The sequence below is a fragment of the Delphinus delphis genome, chromosome 1, assembly GCF_949987515.2.
Source record: "Delphinus delphis chromosome 1, mDelDel1.2, whole genome shotgun sequence".
NCBI lineage: Eukaryota > Metazoa > Chordata > Mammalia > Artiodactyla > Delphinidae > Delphinus > Delphinus delphis.
In genome coordinates, this window is record NC_082683.1 from 15,202,722 (window position 1) to 15,212,382 (window position 9,661).

The window sequence follows — 9,661 nt, forward strand, 5'->3', positions numbered from 1 at the left end:
ACTGAACCCCTCTGATTTCTGGTCTCTTTAAAAAAGAAACTGTAGGGCTTCCCTGGTGGCACAGTGGTTGAGAGTCCACCTGCCGATGCAGGGGACGCGGGTTCGTGCCCCGGTCCGGGAAGATCCCACATGCCGCGGAGCGGCTGGGCCCGTAAGCCGTGGCCACTGAGCCTGCGCGTCCGGAACCTGTGCTCCACAACAGTGAGAGGCCCGCGTACCGCAAAAAAAAAAAAAAAAAAAGAAAAGAAACTGTAATGTTTTTTGCGATGTAAATTGGGAATCCCAAAGCTACCTTGATGATGACCTGGCGATGCTGAGGTTCTGGGATTTCACAGAGCAAGACATTAAAAAATAGAGTTCGGGCTTCCCTGGTGGCGCAGTGGTTGAGAATCTGCCTGCCAATGCAGGGGATATGGGTTCAAACCCCGGTCTGGGAAGGTCCCACATGCCGCGGAGCAACTGGGCCCATGAGCCACAACTACTGAGCCTGCGCGTCTGGAGCCTGTGCTCCGCAACAAGAGAGGCCATGACAGTGAGAGGCCCGCGCACCGCGATGAAGAGTGGCCCCCGCTTGCCGCAAATAGACAAAGCCCTCGCACAGAAACGAAGACCCAACACAGCCAAAAATAAATAAATATTTTATATATATAAAAAAAAGTTCAACTATGGGGTTTATTTTTACCAAGGAAGGACACTAAAGAGCCCACCTCATCTATCTATTCATAAAAGAAAGGGTGTTCTAATACCCAGACTGCAGGAAGAAAGGACATATCCCAAAACAAAGGAGAGTCCTTTCCAAGAAAGGACATTTGGCTTCCTTCCATTGACAAATCCCAAAATAACCACATGATAATGGGATCTATATTTAAAAACCTCCAATGTTGAACATTTTCAAAATAAAATTTAATTTTATGCAATTACCCTGAATGTACTAGTGTTTTCGAAAAGTTTGCCATGGACTCGCGTCTAAATTTGACAGAGTAACAAAGAAAGCAATTCAAATGTCCAATTCGCTCATGAAATTTTTTTGATCAGAGCCATTTTCCAAATCCATTTTTAAATAGGTATGTAAAGGAAATTGGGAGCTTCACTCTCAATGCCATTTCTCTTCAACTGCGATATTCTGGACGATGGAGAAGAGACCTCAGCCCAGGCTTCTCCCTTCTCCCGTCAGGGTCAGGTGGCAGGCAGGGTGGTGTCTTGCTGGTAAGCTCTGCAGGAGGGGGCTGCATTCAGGCCCCTCTTACTGGGGCATCCAAGTAAGCTCAAAGCACTGGTATTCAGACAGGCATTTGTGGATGAGGGATGTTGCAATATTATGAAAGCAACACCACAGGCTGACACGGGTTTGAGCTGGAAGGGCTCATGGAGAGCCTTCATTTATCTACCAAGAAACTGAGGCCCAGAGAGGTTAGGAGACTTTCCCAAAGTCACACAGCACATCAATAGCAGAAGTAGGTTTACACCTCAGATCCTCGTTCCAGACTCTAGGTTCTGACCACTATCCCACTGTCTTCGACTCTGGCCCCAAAAGAGAGAAAATGGAACCTGGAGTGGTTCAGGGACTCACCCACATTGGCAGTTCTTAGGAGAATCCCCTGGATTCAGCCTGAGAGCCAGCTCTATCTCTTCTCTGCTCTGACTCCCTCTGGGGATTCCAGAGTCTGTCCTTTGGTGGTTAGACTCGCTGGTGCACTGGTTTCATCCTCAGTAGAGGGGACCCCACTGAGGTCCTCCATGGTGCTCCCCTGCCCCACTCTCACTGCAGTCAGCAGCCACGGGGAAGTGATGGAGTCACGCGATCCCTGTAACCTGGGAAGAGCTGGTCTCCTTGACTGCTCTCTTGACTATTCCTTGGCTGTAAAGAGAACCATCGGGAAGGTCTCCCTTTCAAAATCACATCCCCCACCCTTTCAAGGGAGATACTGTAATGTACAGACCAGACCATAAATGCCTCCCTGGATAGATCTTTATACAGAAGTTGGCAGATGACACAGATACACAGACACTTAAGGACAGGTTGCCTTGTAAGTACAGGCCCTCACTGGCATTTGAAAGTGGGCTTCAGATACAACTGGGACCCCCTCAAACATGAAAAATCATCTGTAGAGCACACGTACATGGGGGCGTGTTAATTATAGCTGTTACCAAACTGAAAATGCACAAGAGACCCAGCAGACCAATGGTTGTTGAGTGTGTGCAGGTAGAAATGTCACATGGAAGATTTCACAGGGCCCTACTGGTAAAGCACAGGGTAAACCCTTAGGATTTTGGAGCAAAGCCCCTCCATTAGCTGCAGATAACTGTTCTCCTTTTGAGAAACAACATCTGGCTAATGGTTCTTCAGGGAGACTGAATTCTTGACCTTGGGTTAATAAGTTATCGTGAGACTGGCTGTTATCTGACCCACCAGGTTACGAAACTGGGTGTGCATGACAGCAATTACATCATCACATCACAATATCTGGACCTAAACAGGAGCTGAAGGCCCAGGTGAGCTGCATAAGTAAGGAGCACAGAGGTCCACGGCCCCTAGACCTGCTGTATTGTCTCCTTTTTCTTAATCTGTACCAGTGACTTCATGGGCGAGTTCCCCACGACCAGATGCCCAAGGAAGAAAAAGTTCTGGGCCTGTCTTACAGATGGTTGTCCACAATGTGCTGGCACTCCACGAATGTGGACAGCTGCAACATTACAGACCTCCTCTGGGGTGGCCCTCCTGTCATGCAGAAGCTGTGTTCATGCAGCTAACCTTACATCTCAGTATCTAAATCAGAGAATATCAAAAGGGGGTTACGACCCAACTGGAATAGAAATGAGCATGACCCAATGATGTGTAAAAGGACTTGGTATCCTCTTTAGGGGATGTTAGTTTGTTTCAAGTTGTACTCGTTATGTTAGGCAGAAACAGGATTTTGCTATTGTCTTTATTTGGAGGTTAAGAGTGGTTGAAAGAGGTGTGTGTGGATGCCAAGTCAACAAGGGGTAGACTGTCATGGGTCTCTACTGTGTCACTTAGCTATGCTGAGGCTGTATTTCCCAGAATTCCCATCCCTGCAGAGTTCCAGGTTAGCATGGGTCTCTTAAGAGATGTTTGGCCTGAGATTTGGAAGCAGAGGGGGACTAGACGTCACTTGATTTGTACAATCAGAAAGTCGGAGCCCGGCATGGGATACATTTGTGGCTAATGCACGTTGTCCTGTATCTGCTGGCTCACCGTGCTGTTGTGGCGAACAAGCCAGGGCTGCAGCAACTCTGGGTCCTGCCAGATCGCCTCCTTTATCTTCTCTGGGTGAAGACTTGGAGGTGGTGAGATGCAGAAGGGTGTTCTAGGCTTTCCTCTTGGGCTCCACCTATCCTTGCAGTTCCAGTTTGCCCTGCCACTTGGGCGGTAAGATTTCAGGCAGCCAGCAACAGCACAGAAGGGAATAGCCTCTCACAGACTGTTTCATGGGCTCCCAGCATCACAGAAAGACAAATCCCTATTAAAATCCCTCATTTTGGGCTTCCCTGGTGGCGCAGTGGTTGAGAGTCCGCCTGCCGATGCAGGGGACACGGGTTCGTGCCCCGGTCCGGGAAGATCCCACATGCCGCAGAGCGGCTGGACCCGTGGGCCATGGCCGCTGAGCCTGCGTGTCCGGAGCCTGCGCTCCGCAACGGGAGAGGCCACAACAGTGAGAGGCCCATGTACCGCAAAAAAAAAAAAAAAAAATCCCTCATTTTATATCTAGGTACCTCTTAGTAGTTCTGCCACTCTGACCAAACCCTGGTTGATAACAGCGGGATTCTGAGTGCCTAACAGCGTGCTTGCCACATGGCAGGTGCTCAACAAGTGTTTGCTGAATGAATAAGTGACTGAATGAACAAATGAATGAATGAATGAGACACAGTCCCTACCCTCAAGGAGTTCACAGACCAGTGTGGGAGCACAGAGAACTGAAAAGTTGGGCCGAAAATACAGTGGCATTTTACCTCCTTGGTGGAGCAGTCTGGACCAGCGCTGGGCCCAACCTTTGGCCTCCCAGTCACTGATGTCTCCCTGGTCTGGGCCTGCACTGGATGAGGGGATGGGCACTTTATTAGACAGCCATGCTAGGTGGTATCATCAGAGGGCCAGGGGGATGGGAGAAGATAACTCAGTGTCCTAATGTCCACTAGGGGAACATGGACTTCCTGCATGGCTTGCTCTTGAAAATGAGGTTCCAACCATTGGATGTGTCCAGAGGCTGGCTGCGGTTGACACAAGGGCAACTTCTGGTCACTCCTGCAGATCGGCTTCTGGCATTTGCTCCTGGAACCTGTAGCAGCCCAGCAAGGAAACCGGAGTGCTCAGCTCCAGTTAGCCAATCAGAGACACCCCACCCATCCCACCCAAGTGGGAAGAGCCTCCTTTGGGAACCTTAGAAATCCTGCCACCTCCTGGAAGCCTCCCAGGATGGTGACAGAATCCCATTTCCTGCTAATTTCCGAAAGCCACAACTATAGGATAAGTGAACTCCTGGCAGGGTTTGCTACTATCAATCAAGTGTCCTCTATCCATCTATTCTATCATGCGCTCCAATTACATCATTCCCTTCCTCCAAGGCCTTCAATGGCTCCCTATTGCCAAATTCTTCAGTCTGACAATGGTCTTTCCGCCTGTGGCTGTAGTGTGCTTCCAGTTTGCTCTCCCGATTACTCCCTACTTCCAAAAACATCTGTTCCTCGAATCTTGCCTTATGCTTTCCACTCTGCCTCCGCTCATGCTGTTTCTTCCCTTCTGGAATGTTCATTCCCTATCTATAACTGTGAATTGCATCCTCTTCTTATCAGTAATAATAATAAAAGCTACCACTTGCTGATTGCCTACTATGTGCCGGGGACTTTCATAGAGGTTATCTCATTTGATCCTCCCAAACAACCCAACAGGTGGGGGTGATTACCCCATTTAATGGATGAGTAAATTGAGGCTGAGCATGTAATCTTGGCCATGCAACCAGAGAAAGGCAGCGTGAGGGTTTGACCCTGAGACTGTGCAAATCCAGAGGCTGAGCTCACAGGGGCAGGGCCCATGCCTCATTGCTCTCAGCATTCCCTGCCTTGCTTGCTACAGGACCCGGCACAGAGGGGGCGCCTAGTAAATGTCCATGAGTCAGACCGCCTGCGCATCGCTGCCTCATTTGCTTCCATCAGTGCTGCCTTAGATCACAGACGCCCAGAGAGCAGGGGTCACATCTACGTCTTCTCAGAAACCACAGCCCAGAGTCAGAATTAGGAACTCAATACAGAAAATCGGGTTTGGGGGGTGCCCGGCCACCGACACTCCCATGGATCAGTGAAACCTGATGGACACAGAAGTGACCCAGAGGCCCTGAGCTTCTGAGCCCTCCAAGAAGCACAGTATGACCCCGTCTGGCTGTAGGGATTCTGAACCCCAAAGCATCCAAATACCTCCTACACGCTCACCTGGGTTAACATTCTATTAGTCAGTATTTTGGGTAACTAGAAGTATTGGGAACTAGACACCAGGTTCTAGTCTGACTTTGCACACGTCCTGGGTATCCTTAGGCAGGCCCCTTACCCTGCCTGCCCTCAGCTTTCCCACAGGCGCGGGTCTGAGAGATAGTTTTCACTGTAGCCCTGCTCCATTAGTGGATCGTGACATGAGTTTAGAGGGCTGCGTCTGGCTTGTGCACGCGTGCGTGCGCTTGTGTGCGTGCATGTGTGTGTGCGTGCTTGTGCCGATACAGCACAAGTCAAAAAGTGCTGCTTCAGCAAACCGTGTTTCTATCCTGGGAGTGTATATGTGGGTTGACTGGGTCCGGGTGTCAATTTTATTACATTGTGCGGGTTGCCATCAAAAGGATTTGAGAAACCCTTGTTCACGTGACCTCTCAGGGCCCGCCTGGCTCTGAAGTTGCAAACATCTAAGTGGCTTCCATGTCTTAGCCTTAATTTTACGAAACCCCATAAAGTCTCCCATGGGGCTCGATGTCTGACTCCCTCATGCTTCTCTTCAAATATTAGATTTGGACTAGGCTTTTGACAGTGGATCTCCAAGCCTGTGATAGCATCAGTCCGTAAATTTTCACTAACTTCCCAGCAAAGGAACAGGACATAAGCACAGGTGTGTGGCACCTGATTGGAAAACAGAGACCCAAGCCACTGAGTTTCAGTCATGGGGAGCTAGCGTGTAAGGGCTTTGGGATCCGAGAGGGACTCACATTGCAGCTCTGCGGATTTCCTCGCCACATGCCTTCCGGGCTGTGAGTTCATTCCCTAAGCCTCAGCTGTCAAATGACTAATAACACCTTCCTCGCTAGGTTGTTGGGAATATTTGATGATACGATGCACATAAATTACCCACTGCAGTGCCTGGCATACAGTAGGCACTCAATAAATGGCCCTTGTCATGGGAGAGTACCATTAAACCCAAGCCCAAGAGTTTTGACTCCAAACACAAGCCCTAGGGGCCAAGGTTGGTGTCCAGGGCAGAAGGTGGTCTTCTCCTCGTCTTCCCAGGTTGCCCCGTGAAGCCCTTACCACATTGGATGTGGCAACTGGTGATGCAGTGGTTGTAGTGGTCCCATTTGGGGGAGCGCCACTGAGCTCTCCGGAAGCAGTAGCCGCAGCTGTGGGTGAGAGGCAGCAGCTGTGGGGAGACCCAAACTGGGCCTGGGACAAGCGGTCCTACAGCCAATCCAGGGGCTGTGCGTTTCTGAGCCTGGAACATTTGTCTCCCCGTCCATCCCACCCACCAAGGCCAGGCCTAAATGCTGCTTCCAGGTGACACCTGTCCCGGCTTCCCCAGCACAGGTCATTGTTCCTCTTTTGGGTCCCCATAGAGGACAAGTCAATAGTTCTTCAGTGCACGTTTATGGGACACCTGCTTGTGCTGGGCCTGGCTGGGCCCCGGGGACACAGAGATTCGACAACAACAACATATAAATCTCTCTCTCTCTCTCTCTCTCTCTCTCTCGAGAAGCTCGGTCTAGGGAAGGAGACAGACAGGCAATAGACAAGCACTCCACACGTGATGAGGATGGGATGCGTGATGAAGGAGTTTTGAGTTAAACCAGGAGGCTATCATTTAAGGAGGCATCATTTAATGCCATGGGCCAGCAGCCTCCCTACAGATTCTACTCCATCTCCCTCCACCAGGGCAAGCAAAGAGCACGGACACTGCGCATAAAGGACCCGGGTCATGCACTCTCAGGCCATGAAGAGGTCACTCAGCCCCACCTACCAATACAGGGGGGCTGGTGACTCCAGCTCAGAGACCACAATTTCCCAGTGTCAGGTACGGTCTCTATAGCGATAGAAAGGGTTAAGCATTTCGTCCTAGTGGGGAGAAGAAAGCTCTGCACAGGTGGAACCCAATGCCTTCTAAGGCTGCCCTAGGGACTGACAGGTAGAAGGGCTGTCTCAGAATCACCTGTGGTTAAAAATACAACTCCTCAAGCTGAATCAGCACTTCTGGTTTGGGGACCAGAAATCTGTATTTATAAACCGGCTCCAGGGTGAAGCAGATAGTGGTCAGGTATGGGGACGCTGGGAGGTTGTATAGGTCAGAAAAGATGAGCAAAGCTTACCTTATGGACTCACATGTATCCACGGGGATAGCCTGATGTCGACCCCAGAGGCCGGGACAAGCTGTGGTCCTGGTCCTGAGTTTGTACATTTCTAAATTTACAACAGCGCCCCCAGGGTAAAGACGTGTTCTCCTAATGGAAACAGAATTGTGTCCCTGTCTTTGTCCCCCACATGTGTGTATGTTTTATAACTTTCTCTTTTAATTAAAAAATTATTTTAAAAAATTGTTCATCTTTTACGAGAGAACATTCTCTTCAAACGTGTTACAATCTCTGCCTTTTAAAGTTGGGACTTTGTTACTGACGGGGACTTTCTTTGACCAAACTTGAGTTAGGCTCCTCTCGGTCCTTTTTTGACGGGACCCTGTCCTCGGACATGGTCCTCCAAAGCAAGAATCATAATGCAGTTTACCGAGAATCCCCTACCCTGCATATCTGATCAGATGTCCAATCCCCACCATCCCCAGGTAATGTCTGATTATCCTGGGCGGCCTTCAGCAAGAATCCCCTCCTTACCCATGATGTCTCTCTCCTCCTAGTAATTTTCCATCCACTGACCCCCACCCTGCTCCTTGGCTGTCAATCCCCACTTGTCCATGCTGTATTTGGACTTGACCCCAGTTCTATATGAAGTCTCTTTTCTTCTACTGAAATCATTCTTGGTTAAAAATCTGCTTTTCCTGCTATGACTACTGTCCAGCTCTGGTTTTCTTTAACAGTTAAAGTGCTGGAGACTCAGATAGGATCAGATTCATCAATGGGCCCCCAGACTTCTCACCCAGGACCCTGAGTGGGTCTCTTTGAAGCCTTTGTCTTCACTCCTGACTCATTGATTGGGGACCCATTGACGAATCTGACTCCTGAGCCAGTGCTCCAGACAAATGTTCACTGAAGCACAGTAAGGACAGATTTTGGTTCCTAAGGTTCTGAGTATATTCCAGAAGCTGCATTGGAGCCCTAGGCACACAGAAGCTGGGCTGGAGCCCTGGTTATCTCTGTTCATAAGTCTAATTAAGTCTAATTGATAATTAAGAACATGGGAGCTTCTCAGTCGACCGAAAACTCCCTTCTCAAACCCCTGCTGACGATGTGCTCCACCAACTTGGTTGTAAGTGTATTGATCGTTTACCTTCATGATCATGTTGTTGACTGGGAGCGGCAGTGGCAGCCACTGCCCAGCATCACGCGAGAGCATCACACTATATATCGCTAGTCCAGGAAAAGGTCAAAGTTCAAAGTATGGTTTCTATTGAACGCGTATGGCATTAGCAGCATCGTAAAACAAAAAGGTCGTAAGTCGAACAGTTGTAAGTTGGGAACCACCTATAAAGAAACGTCTCTAGAAATTGTGACACGTATGTGTAAAATTGGCTTGTCTGCTACAGGATGCTGGTATATGACAGCTCACTATTTCGCAGAGAAAACTTTGTAGTTTTCTCTGTAAAATAGAGGTTACTAGTGGCTAAAAATTATAATCAAAATATGACAATAAAACTACTAAAAATAATAAGAGGAACAGTGTATGCAAGGAAATTAGGATATGTTTTTGATAAGGAAAAATATACAAGGTATGATGGCTGTGTTTTTCTCAAGAAAAAACAGAGTAATTTTGTCTTAAATTAAGATGACTGGTTGTTCCAGAATGAGAAAGAGAGAGAGAGAAAAAAAAAGGACAAACCTAAATGGATGTAGAAAGTTGTAGGTTTGCAGAACATGGATTTTTATATGTGGTCAAGTGGGTAAGACTGAATTGATTTATTTATAAAGTTTTTAAAAAAATAAATTTTGATATCAAAAGTGCACTGATGCTGGCTTCCCTGGTGGTGCAGTGGTTGAGAGTCCGCCTGCCGATGCAGGGGACACGGGTTCGTGCCCCGGTCCGGGAGGGTCCCACATGCCGCGGAGCGGCTGGGCCCGTGAGCCATGGCCACTGGGCCTGCGCATCCGGAGCCTGTGCTCCGCAACGGGAGAGGCCACAACAGTGAGAGGCCCGCGTACTGCAAAAAAAAAAAAAAAAAAAGTACACTGATGCAAAATTAGACTTTGGTTTTGTCTCTGCTAAAATGACAACGATTTCTTGGAATACTGGT